This window comes from Rhipicephalus sanguineus, chromosome 2, assembly GCF_013339695.2.
Source record: "Rhipicephalus sanguineus isolate Rsan-2018 chromosome 2, BIME_Rsan_1.4, whole genome shotgun sequence".
NCBI classification, from domain to species: domain Eukaryota; kingdom Metazoa; phylum Arthropoda; class Arachnida; order Ixodida; family Ixodidae; genus Rhipicephalus; species Rhipicephalus sanguineus.
Genome location: NC_051177.1, coordinates 181494341 through 181506322, shown reverse-complemented (window position 1 = coordinate 181506322; position 11982 = coordinate 181494341). Strand labels below are relative to the sequence as shown.

Below are 11982 nucleotides of genomic sequence, written 5' to 3'. Positions count from 1 at the left end.
GAAGACAAAGAATTTTTGGCCACTTGCAAATGCCTTCATAGGTTGAAAATCAGCCTTGACTACACTATGCAATCACCACAGATGACAGTAAGATTTTAATTGCCATTAGACCTGTTACACAAAAAAAAACAACGTGCTGTATCATTGTCATTACGTGACCAATAAACAAAGTTGTTTTTACCTAAGGCAGAGGAGTGGTAGTTTCATAATTAAATGACCACTTGGCGACTACATTATCCCTCATGCATTGGAAGTGCATAGTTATATAAAATCTTTAAAGTATATCATGAGCTAGAATTGCCTATACATACAAAATAAATGATGGTGTATGACGAAACAGTGACATTTCTAGGCCACTGCATTGTGACCCATGCATAGGCATCGCCATGGTATCACAAATGATTGCCGTGAATATGGCCACTTTCCAGTCTATACAGTCCCAAGTAATCATAAAGTAATTAAACAAAGGAACACTTGAGCAGCTATCTCAGCAGCCATTCTAAATTGCACATCATGAAAACACCTACAGTATATAGCAGCAACCATTGGAACTGAATCAACCTGGATTCCCACTGGTACCCTTAGAGGTACTAGAAGTCATGAGTGGAAAAAGAACATAAAGAATGGAACACTTCTTTCAAGAGCCATGAAAATGTGGCGGTGAATGCAGCATGATGGCATCATGTATACAGAAAAAAAAGTAGAAAAGTGCTGTTCACATTTGCATTATAAACAAAAGTGATGCTGCCTAAGACAAGACATCAGATCCGTCCTCAGCATTCCACATCACATCACATCCTCAGCATCTGCGAGGCTGGCTTCGGTTGCCTTGATAAGAGTGGCTGCTTCTCTGCAAAATGTAAACAAAAAAAAAGCAAGAGTAGAAAAAGATGAGAATTTCTTAAGGTGCATGAGATGAATTGAGCCAATTTTTCTATTTCATTGCCGATGATAGCTGCATTAAAAGCATCAATTTTGCAGTGCCTGCACATTCAATATGGTAAGAAAGTGCCCCAGATCTCTAGATAATACAGTAAAAGCTTGTGAATTCGGATTTCACAGGACCGAAAAAAAATTTCCAGATTAACCGAACTATTGAAAGTATAAAGAAAACAATAAACAACTGTCTATTATATTAATATATTTTCATTTTCTTGATGAATATGTGAATCCAGTACTCATTTTGTATAAAAGCAGGATAAAAGCCGAAATTTTTGTCATTCACAACATCTTTCACAATTTGACCGTGGCTCAAGACCCCCTAAGCCGAAACGTGCTCTGAACTCATCCCCAATTACGTATAGCCACCATCAACATCACCACGCGCACGTGGCGATAATTATTTTCGCCAGGAAAATGGTTGACAGTTCGTCCATCACAATGTAGCAAGCGAGTTTTATGCCAGCATGCAGGTCACGGCTGAAGATCTTCATCTTCAACAACCTTCCCCATGTTTGACTTTTGTCATATTGCGCATGCATTGCCTGAAGTCAAAACGAAGCTACTGGGTGCCGCATCCGCTGTGGACGAAACCGTGGTTGCTATAGACACAATCATAGCGTCCGCGCAGTTCTGAAGGCACCCGTGTGGCCTACGTCCGCTGTTTTCGCTCCTTTGCATCACACGCTTGCGGCACGAGCTCGGCCCACTACAAGGATCGTCCGAATCAAACGGGTTGCGGTCAAATGTGACCGAATTAACAAAAAGAGTGATGCTATTAAACAATACACATGCTTGCCGGGGCCAGAGAACATGTCTGGATTATCCGATTTTACGAATTAACGGGAGTCAAATTAACAAGCTTGTACTGTACAGCTTGGAACATGCCAATGAAATATTGTTGCACTACATGCAGCAGGGAGCCTACAATCATGCACAGCTGATCAAGGAACATCTTTCTTGTGCCTTTTGTGATGATACCACGGCAAGAAAAAGTGGCCGACTCGTGCAAACACTTATAGCACTTGGGCTCCGAGATCGTAAGGCATTGCCTCAACACGCCACACTATCTCAGTGGTTGTGTACTGGCCAGATATTGCGGCCTTCAGTGTGCTTAAGATAATTATGAAAAGGGAAAGGCAGAAAAGGCATGTAAAAGCAAGTACGGTTGATAAATTCACTTCTAGTGGACTCAATTTAAAATTTTTGCTGCTGGAGAGAGGTTTGCGTAGTGACACCTTTTTATGGCAAGGTGCATTCTGCAATTTCTCTAAAAAAAAAAAGACCTTGAATTCAAGTGTTACAGGGTGGCCAAGGACTGCGCAGTGATAAAACAATGGCAGGAAAAGTCATAATATTTCTATATAAAGCAAGAAATAGCACATAGTAATAATTTTTTTACAATGAACATGCACCATTTGCATGACATGACATTCATTCATATAAAGCAAGTCTTCAAGTGGAAACATCAGTCCCAGGTACTTCTCGTCTGTAAATGGTAAATACTGCACCTCTTCCATATTTCGGTCACTCATGTATTACCTATCCAGTTTGGCTGGCAAGGCATCTAAAAAATTTTAATGCCTCCTCATGCAAAGAAATTACATTTTCTTTGCTTCTAAATAGCAGCGAGGCAACAAGGGGTACATTTTAGCGCAATCTATGAAAGAAAGGCATGAGAAGAAGTACGAGAAAGCAGAAAGGTTGGGCGCTCAGCAACAAGTTTTATACAACAACAAGAGCTTGAAATTAATGCTCCATACCGTTTTTGCTGCCTGGATGGAGCATAGCGCAGCCAGTCCGCAATACGGGCGTTCACCAGGCACTCTGTTGCTGTTGGAAACGAAGGTCGCAGAGCCTCTGAAAAAAAGAGAATTTTCACATCAACTATTTGCTCAAAGCACAAATCTTGAACACTCTTTCTTTTGGCAGGCTGTTGCTAGTTTTGAAAAGCATGCAGAACAAACGGTCCGACTGAATTTCTACAAAACTTACATTCAAAAGGATTCCAAATGTAGCAAAAGGTGAAGGACAAAAATTCACAAAAGCCATGACAGCTTTTAGCCAGTGAACCATTAACTTTTGAAATAATGCTTAAAAGCTTCGGAAACAAATAATAATTACCTGCAATGGGTACAGGTAGTGTCCATGACATCACAAAATGCTAGACATCACTATTTGGGCTATTAGTGACCTGAACCAGATAACTCCATAGGCATGCTTTTTTTTTTTGTTAAACTCGTAATGACTGATGAAAACAATAAAGTGCAAACATAATGCTCACCATATAATGAAGTAGTTGCCACTTTTATAAGAAATAAGCTGTTCATAATTTTAAGCATTTGGCTCTTTACAATTACAATGCAGTGCCATACGTTTCCCACCTCATCGAGCTGTTGCTTTGTTTAGATGGTTTCCATGTAAGCTTAACATACACTACTCCTTAAGCTGCTATATTCCTGATCGTGTCAAGCTATGTATAACTAGTACAGACTCGATGTGCAGAAAATAGCACCTTGTAGTCCAAGCAACAATATGATCATCGTTTTCATTTTTACCAGAGCACTTTTTTTTGCTTTCTCGTATTCAGAGCCAAAGATTAACAATAACGCACCGTGAAGACAGCACTAAATAAGAATTATTAAGTTCCTCACCTTTTATTACTCGCGTCAGTCGCAGGCCTATTAACGGCCGCTTTCCCTTTCGCCCTGTCAACGAGAAATCTTGGGCAAGGATGTCATTCATGCATCGTTTTAGGATGTGGCGCACAGCATCTGGCAGAGAGGCTCCCCCGATGTGCGAGAGATGGGAAATCTGAAACAGAAGCACGCGCTGCTTAGCTACATATCAACCTGCTCCTTAACCACATATTAACTTAAAAAGGGCTCTGACCAATGCCTTAGATTTTATTATCTCCAGCAATGACATACATGTCTTGCTCGAAATTAAAAACTGCAAGCAAGAAAATGAACACTCCTTCTTCAGCAAATATGAAAAGGATCAACGTTTATCTCCTTCAGCACCCACCAGTCCTGCTCTGTTAGCGTCATCTTGGAGTAGGCGCTCAAGCTCCTCCAGACTTGACTGTGTTGTAAGGGGAAGCAAATCCAGCACGGAGGAGTCCAAGCTGGGCCCTGCAGATGGTCTTTGCTGAAGGTCTATGGCACTTTCAAGGCGCTGGATACCTTTACTTTGAGCGCCCAGCTCAGCTTTGATCTCTTTCAGGGCTTTCAAAACCTTTTCAAGCATTGCTGAAAAAATGCAAAGAATAAACTAGTACAGCTCGTTCAAATGGACACAAGAAAAAATTCACTTTTCAACGGAAGTCATGCGCCGAGTTAAATTGTGAATAGGGGGTGGCAGCATGCTGGCCGAGGCATACATCACGCCATACATAGTAGGATGTGTGAAAAAGCGCGAACTCCATGTCAGTGTAACATATATATTATCCAAGATCATCGAAGGTTAACTTACAAGCTACATGGGTCCTGCCCCCTCTCTGAATTGCTGATCTGGAGTCCTCTGGAAGGACTGAAGTGGATGTGGTGCTTGGTGCATGTGTGGCCGCTGGTGCAGGCAGTAAAACTGAAGAATTCTTGGGCAACTTGGGAGGGGGTGGGCTTGACACATATTGCAGACTGCGTGGCACAGAAGGGCGCACATTTACTGCCTTGTCAAGCGAGTCCTCCGCACTTTCATCCGAGGATTGGAGACGCTGCGGCCGCCTTCTCTTCCTTTTTGGTGCTTCTTCATCAGCCCCAGACGCCAAGTCGGAGGTCACCGTCGCCTGCTTTTCTTTTTCTCGGGCTGCTTTGTAGCTGTCTAAGAGCAGATAAAATGAACACGAGTCACAAATCAGAGTGTCAAAAAGTATGAGTTGTTAAGCAGTGCCCAAAGAAACAAATTATGGAGGAAGAAAACAGAAAAAGGAGAAGGCAGGGAGATTAACCAGAAACACTTCCGGTTGGCTACCCTACACTGGGGGGTCGGGGAAGGGGAATAGAAAGACGAGAAATAGAGAGGAAAGAGAAAAAAAAAAGAGAGAGAGAAACAAATTATAGCTCACAAAATTCAAGGCAAGAGCTGTAACAATGGAGAAAGAACAATTCATAGCTGAGCAAGTTTTTTGTGCCAGCTTTGTATGCCTTCAGAATGCAGCAGTAAGAAATTCAAGAGTATAGTCTATAAATATAAATATCAGAATAGTCCTCTAGATGAAATGTGGACTTGCACTTAATGCATCACCATGAATAACTAAAAGAGAAAACAAAGAATTTCCTTGTTTAACAGTACAGCTGTTCAAGCTGGCCATAATCTGTCCTACGCAAACAAAACACGTCGAGTGGCTATGCGCCACAGGAATTGGGTAAGCACCACTACTGAGTACAGCAGGTGTGAGCGTTAAGTGAAAATGAACAGAGAGTGAGAAAGAAAGCGATTGAAAGAAAATGATAGAAAGACATAGACAGTGAAAGAAAAAGAAAGAAACAGACACAAAAACGAGAAAGAAAAAACAGAGAGCAAGACAGGAGGAGGAATAGAGGGAAACAATGAAAGGGAAGGGACACGAACACCCTTCATCTCTGTCCTCGTTGTATCGCGCTGAATGAAAAAGGAAGCGATAAATAGAGAAAAAAAGAAAAAGAAAGAAATAGGAAGAAACAGATACAAAAAAAAGAGATACAATAGAAAGAGAAACAAAGAAGCAGGAGAAAAAGAGAAACAAGCAAGGCTGACCAGCTCCACTCTTCCTTCAGGCTTGGCACCACTAGTGTGAAGCTGCTACAATTTTTTTGGTGAGCTTTTGAACGCACAGCCGAATAAAACAATAAAAAACAAATTAACATTTTGTTTCTGCAGCAGTGCATTTTTGTGTAGACATTCAATAAGCTAAAGAATTAAAATGCTGCAACAGCTGCTTACCACACGTCCCTAACACGCGGCACTTGTAGATTTCCCAGTCATACGATGGCCTCTCGAGATGTTTTATGGCAGCCGTCACTTTATGAGCACCTTTGTATGGTGGCCATTTGACTTCTTTGTTTCCGATAACCCAACTCGAAGGCACTACAGACACGTCGTCACCCTCATCAAAATGTACAACGCTGAACAGCTTTCTTGTACCTGAAATTTGTACACACAAAAAGCACTATTCAAGTAACAAACTTGCAAGTTAACGTCTTGTAAAAGAAGGAGTGATGCAGCTGTACTTCAGTCAGTGTGCAGTGTTTTGTTTTTGATTTAGAGCAAATGTAAAAGATGGCCAACTAGCAACATTAACAGGCATCACTGCAAGTATGAAGAAGGGGAAATATTGCATAGCTCTGTGGTCCATCTGGTAGACACACACACTTGTGCTGAACATTCTCGACACGCCAAACTGAGAATTCCTCAGATAGTCCTTGAGCAGAAAAAATCATCAATTCTGAAGATGGCAGAGGGCAAACATACAAATTATTCAACGTCGAAAAATAATGACCACAGATGAAAATTCCTGATGGCGAGCACAAAAAGTTCGTAATTAACACAACATGTCCATTCTTGAGCTTCACGCAGTTATCAAGCTTATTCAGTTTCAGCACAGTGCCTTCCATTGCAAGTGTGGAGTACTGGTCACCATGAAAATCAGGTGGCACTGGTCCATTATTGTGAGGCCCAGAAAGTTCCATTGGGCGATGATTCTGCGAAGGCGACACACCATTTCCAGTGAGACCACTTTCACTCAGGCGCCTGACAACTTGCTGAAGAGCTCGAGAATGCGATTTGATTAGCTTCTTGATTTGATACAAAAAGTTCTCGAAAGGAAACGCTGAAAACTCATCGAGTGGACCAAAATTTCTAGCATCACCAGCAAGATGCAGCAGAGAATGCATGTTATACACGTAGATGCCTTTGCCATAAAGCGAACCAGCTTCACTAACAAATTCCTGAAGGATGCGCTCAGCCATGTCCATGTGGCGGGTGGTGAAATTAGGACAGATAAGAATGGTCACAGCAGCGCTCAGTTTTAAAAAATGCTTGAAGAACCTGTCTTCTAGGTTTCCTTTTAAAGCAACTGGTCCATAATACAGCAAGAAATTTCTGAGCTCTACTGCTTTCCAGTGCTCTAAATACTGCAGCCCACGAGGCCTCCGCTTCATGTCGCTTGGAGCTGACTCTCTAAAAGTCGCAAGCTTTGCAGACACACGAAGCTTTGCAGCAACAGGCATCCTTGAACTGCAGGGCTTTCCATTGACCCAGTACTGTACAAGGAACTTCTTCATGACTCCCAGACATACCAAATGCATATAGTCCAGTGGGAACTGGGTGACGAGTCCGACATTCAAGCACAGGAGAGGAGATTCCCCATGGTGATGTTCTTTCTGCACTTGATTTCGGAAACTCTCGTCAGTTCGAAGTGGGCTATTACAATCAGGGAAGATCACCTTCTGGTCAACCTCCGAGTAGGTTCCTTTCTGAGAGCACTTTTCGCATCCAAAGTACGCCATGTGGCCTTTTATGCACTTAATGTACGCTCTCGCTGGAGCGTCACAAACTAATGCATGAAGTCTCACAGAGAACACTTTTCCATGGTGTGTGAGACCCTCTCCTACCAGCATACTCATCTCCTGGACAAAATCTTTCAAGTATGAACCCAAATCCTGTGGTTTATGCTCCCCTTCATAAAGGGCGACTATGAAAGGTGAACGGACTCTGCTTTCCTTCACCATTACGAGCACGGGCCAAAACTGCCTCCGTGAGCTCTTGGAGATGGGCAGGCCATCGATGTTGACTATCAAAGACAAAGTGCCGCATCCATCGGTAAGATAATCTGAAGCGTGGGTGGTCAGTTGGGACGTCATTCCAAAATAATAGTACAGTCCTCCACCAATAGTCCGCAGCTCAACATCTCTCTGTGTCTTCAACAACGTCCTTGCATCTGCGGGTAGCTCGGGATGGTAAACTTTCAAGATCTTGAGCAGAGAAGTGAAGTGTGATGCAGGCACTTGGGTACTCAGAGCCCATTCTTTCAGATCATCCTGAAGACACAACGTTGTGTTGTTTACAAGGGACGTATGCGTAGCCGCGTTGGTCTCATCGTTGCCATCTAAACGCATGTGTTCAACTTCACAAGTACTTTCTATACCAACTGAACTATCAGAAAAATCACCGCTGCTCGCCGAGTCACTATGATGGTCAAGTAATGGGGAATGATTGTTCAATACTGACAGAGGTGCCACTAAGGACGAACTACTTTCATCATCAGGGACCAGTACAGAAATCGGAGATGCTCTATCAGGCTCGACGTCACTCGAGAAAGCACCTTCGTTGCTTGATTCACAGCCTGAATGGCAACTTTCAATTTCACTTCGTACTGAAGCCGTTAATCTCCTCTGCTTCTGTCGATAGCTAACGCTACCGAGAGCGCACTTCACTCTCTTCATCATGCAAAGAAATGTGCACGACAATATCACACAAGGAATTCATGAAGACATACAGAAAGTAATGCAAGTGCACTGACCGCCAGTGACATTCCCGACGCCGTCTTTCAAGGAAGCCGCTGTCATAATTGCCGGTGGTTCGAGAATTCCAACGCCGAAGCGACCCGTATCTACACGGAATGGTGAATACGATACTATAGCCAGCACATGCGAAGCGGCGCAACACGGAAAGCCCGCCAAGACAGCCCGTCCGCTCCGTAGCTAATGACGACGACGATGGAGTTTCCTTGGTTTCCTCCCACCAAAATATTACCTTTTCTTTCTAACACTCAAAAAATTATTCTTTCAAGAAATTGCATATATATGTTTAATTTAAGTAATATAAATATTTTACGTAAACTACACGTTGTTATATCGAGTTTATAATTTACAGATGGCCTCTGAGACAGTCGAAGTACGACGTACGCTTTGGTACGCTTCATGCACCAAGTCTCGGAGGCCTTATTCGGTTTATTCCAAACGTTTCATCAAAGTAAAGCTGCACTTGAGCGCGCAGAGGAATGGAAAAATAGAGAAAATGGGAGAGAACACGGGATCGGGGGCATGGGGCATTACCCACCGCGTGCACCGCGTTATCTGCGCCATACTTTGACTTGTAGGGGGACGCTGTGCTGAACCTTAGCCCCCTTCCCCAGATGGGGAACCCTATCCCCAGGTGCGTCTGGAAATGACCTCGCAAAGCCGTTGGTTGTGACGTTGAAAAAAAAAGTATAGCAGCTTTTTTAAATTCCGGCCTATTAAAAAGGGTCATCCTAGAAACAACTAAAAAAGAAGTGCGAACATCGGTGCATTATCGCGGCAACATTCGCGCCCCAACATTGTCTCACAATGTTGCTTCAACATTTGAAAATGCTTTACGATTTCATATAACATCCACGCATATTGCCGCAATATTGTCTAAAGTTGTGCAACGTTGCGCAACATAGCAGATGTTGCATAAACATTGCCACAACAATTTGTGCTACTAGGGTACGGCCCGTGCCACTTTCGCCGGATGAAGTCATGAGCCGCGCTGAATTGGATATGAGACCAAAATACTTTCCCAAACCATGGAAAGTGCAAAGTACCCCCCCACCCAATTATTTGCTGCGGTGTGAAAGGTTATATTTCAGCTCCGTTACCGTGCATAACGATGCTTTGCGATATCCTGTGCGTGCTACATAAAACTGCATGAACTAAAATTGACGTATGAGCTAAACGGCAGACCGAGGTAGTACGTACCGAGCCTGCCTGACGGATTTGCCGCAGTAGTAGGCCGCCAGCGAGTAGCGTCATCGCTGCAGCACGGGACCGCACGTCGTCATTACTTGCGCAGTCGGGAACGCGGTATTACGTCTTCAACGGAACACGAGCATTTAACATCCCATTCAGTAGCGCTTGTGTCACAGCCATGCTGAGACTCTAGCCGTGTGCAATTCACTTCACTCGCATGTTGCAGATTCGATCAGCCCGATCCAAACATGAATATCGAAAAGAATGCACACGTATGCTTTTCGCAACGTCGAAGAAGTTAGCCGAGAGGCGTAGATTGTGGCCGTGACTGCACGTTCCATCGCTCTAACCATTTCGCTTCGCTGGTCGAGCTCGAGCGTGTTGGCGAGATACATGCAATGCACAAGAGGAACTATGCTTTTATTCTGATCTCACTCAAGGATATTATACGTTAAATACAATCAAAGTGACTTACGAGCGTGAAAGAACATTAACGCACGAGAGGACGTGAAGTGCAACTCGCTCCTCGCGAGTTCAGCTGATCGTTCATCGTCGCTGTCACAGCTGTCACTCTCGGTGCTTTCACAGTCTTCAATCTCAAGTGAAAAATCCTCGTCGTCAAGATGGTTTCTTTCAACATCACTGCTGAAAGCATTCCGAAGAAATTCCTCCGCCGAACGACTGCGACCACTCCGCGTCGCGACGTCTGGGCGCGAATAACATTATGCCATAATTATGCTCTCGGATCGGTCAACGAGCAAATCGCTTGCAGTGTGCTGCCACCTATCAACAAACGTACAAAAACAAACGGCGCAGCGCTGGCTATGAAACCAACACCAACACACTGGCGAAGGACGGCGTGGAAAGCGTTCGCTCCACGAAAGGCGTGGAGCAGACGCGTCCTCGAATGATTTAAACGTCGCTCGCACGATTAGTAACAGCGCTTTGCTGACAAAGGATAGAGGCCCTATTTTAATGTATCGACAACTTGAGATCGCTGAGTTTTACAAGAGCACATCGCGAGCCCGCGCGACTTCCCGCGTAGTGTTATGGGATTCATGCTCTACAAGAAACACTGACCAATGCTATATGCAAGTAAAACAGGGTGAGATTCAACTGAATATGTCAGACGATAATATTTAACTAACCTACGTGGCTACAGAAAGCCTCGTGAAGCTGATAGTATGCGTACGCTGTGGGCTAGCATTGAAAGCGCGAGTTGCCACGTATTTTCACGAAAACTTCGCGTCTCGCAAGAACGAATCAGATTTCTCATGTCACGGAGGGCCCGGTTTGTTCACTGATGCAGGGAACGAGCAAAGTCGTAGTGTACCTTCCTTGCCAATGCGTTAACACTGAGGTTAGCACAGCCGAACAAGGGAGAGACTGCGTAGTGCTGCCATTTTATCGTCTACTAACCCTCCTCGAGAGGACGCTCCTGAATTCCGCTTGGCGGCGCGACAGTCTATGGGCATTGCGAATACCCGCGTTACCAAAGGAATCGTATGGCTGTAAATACAAGGTGGTATTGAGTCATGCGGTGGATGAAAAGGCAACAGAATCGAGCATAAGGAATCCTGACATCGTACACTAGAATACTTCCGACATCATAGGAAATTCTTTTGTCCAATATATTGAGGTCAGATATTGTTCGTGACAACTGGAACACTTGCACTCTTCTGTACAGATCGCTATATATCCAGCGACTCGTGAGGGCCCCGCATGTTTTTCCCGTGCATGTATATTTGCTTTTCCCTTTTCTCTCTCTTCGCGTCCCTCTCTCTTACCTATGGTGACGGGCTGGCAAACGCACGAGCACAAGGGAATTTCCCTTCCGTCCAGCTTTGCACGTCACCCGAGGGTTCATGTTACTGTGCAAATAACAATTAATAATAGTATTATTATTGCTATTGTTATTATTATTTATCGTCTATGTGCATCTCAACTGTGAAAAAAAAAGGCAGAAGTTCAGGGCAAGATGGAAGCTTGAAGAAATGAAAAATTCGTGAACGTGGGACGTCGCTGGAGCTGACATTTCGACAAGTGGACTTGTCTTCTTCAAGGTTTTGTAACTGCTCAGGGGTACGACGGCGCATGTAGCATCCCGACTTGGCATTCTTTGGCGTGATCTCCCTGAGCAGTTGCAGCCTTGAAAAGGACAAGTCCGCTTGTCGAAATGTCGGCTCCAGCAACACCCCATCTTCACGAATTTTTCCCTTCAACTCTGCAAGAGTGGACCAACCGGCACTGCAATGCATCCTAAGGCATAAAGACTCAAGGACGTATGGAAGCCCCTTCCGTCACAATAAAAGCATTTGTTCATTTGGGCAACCACACTGGACATGAATGG

General features: G+C 44.0%; 1 long non-coding RNA gene across 1 annotated transcript; it reads right to left on the bottom strand.

Moving 5' to 3' along the window:
• Positions 1-3549: 3549 nt before the first annotated feature.
• Positions 3550-4533, bottom strand: LOC125757272 (uncharacterized). The gene is made up of 3 exons (XR_007415198.1): positions 4414-4533; positions 3967-4190; positions 3550-3753 (listed from the first exon to the last, which is right to left on the bottom strand). It is a non-coding gene; the product is annotated as an uncharacterized LOC125757272 (long non-coding RNA).
• Between the last annotated feature and the right edge of the window lie 7449 nt (positions 4534-11982).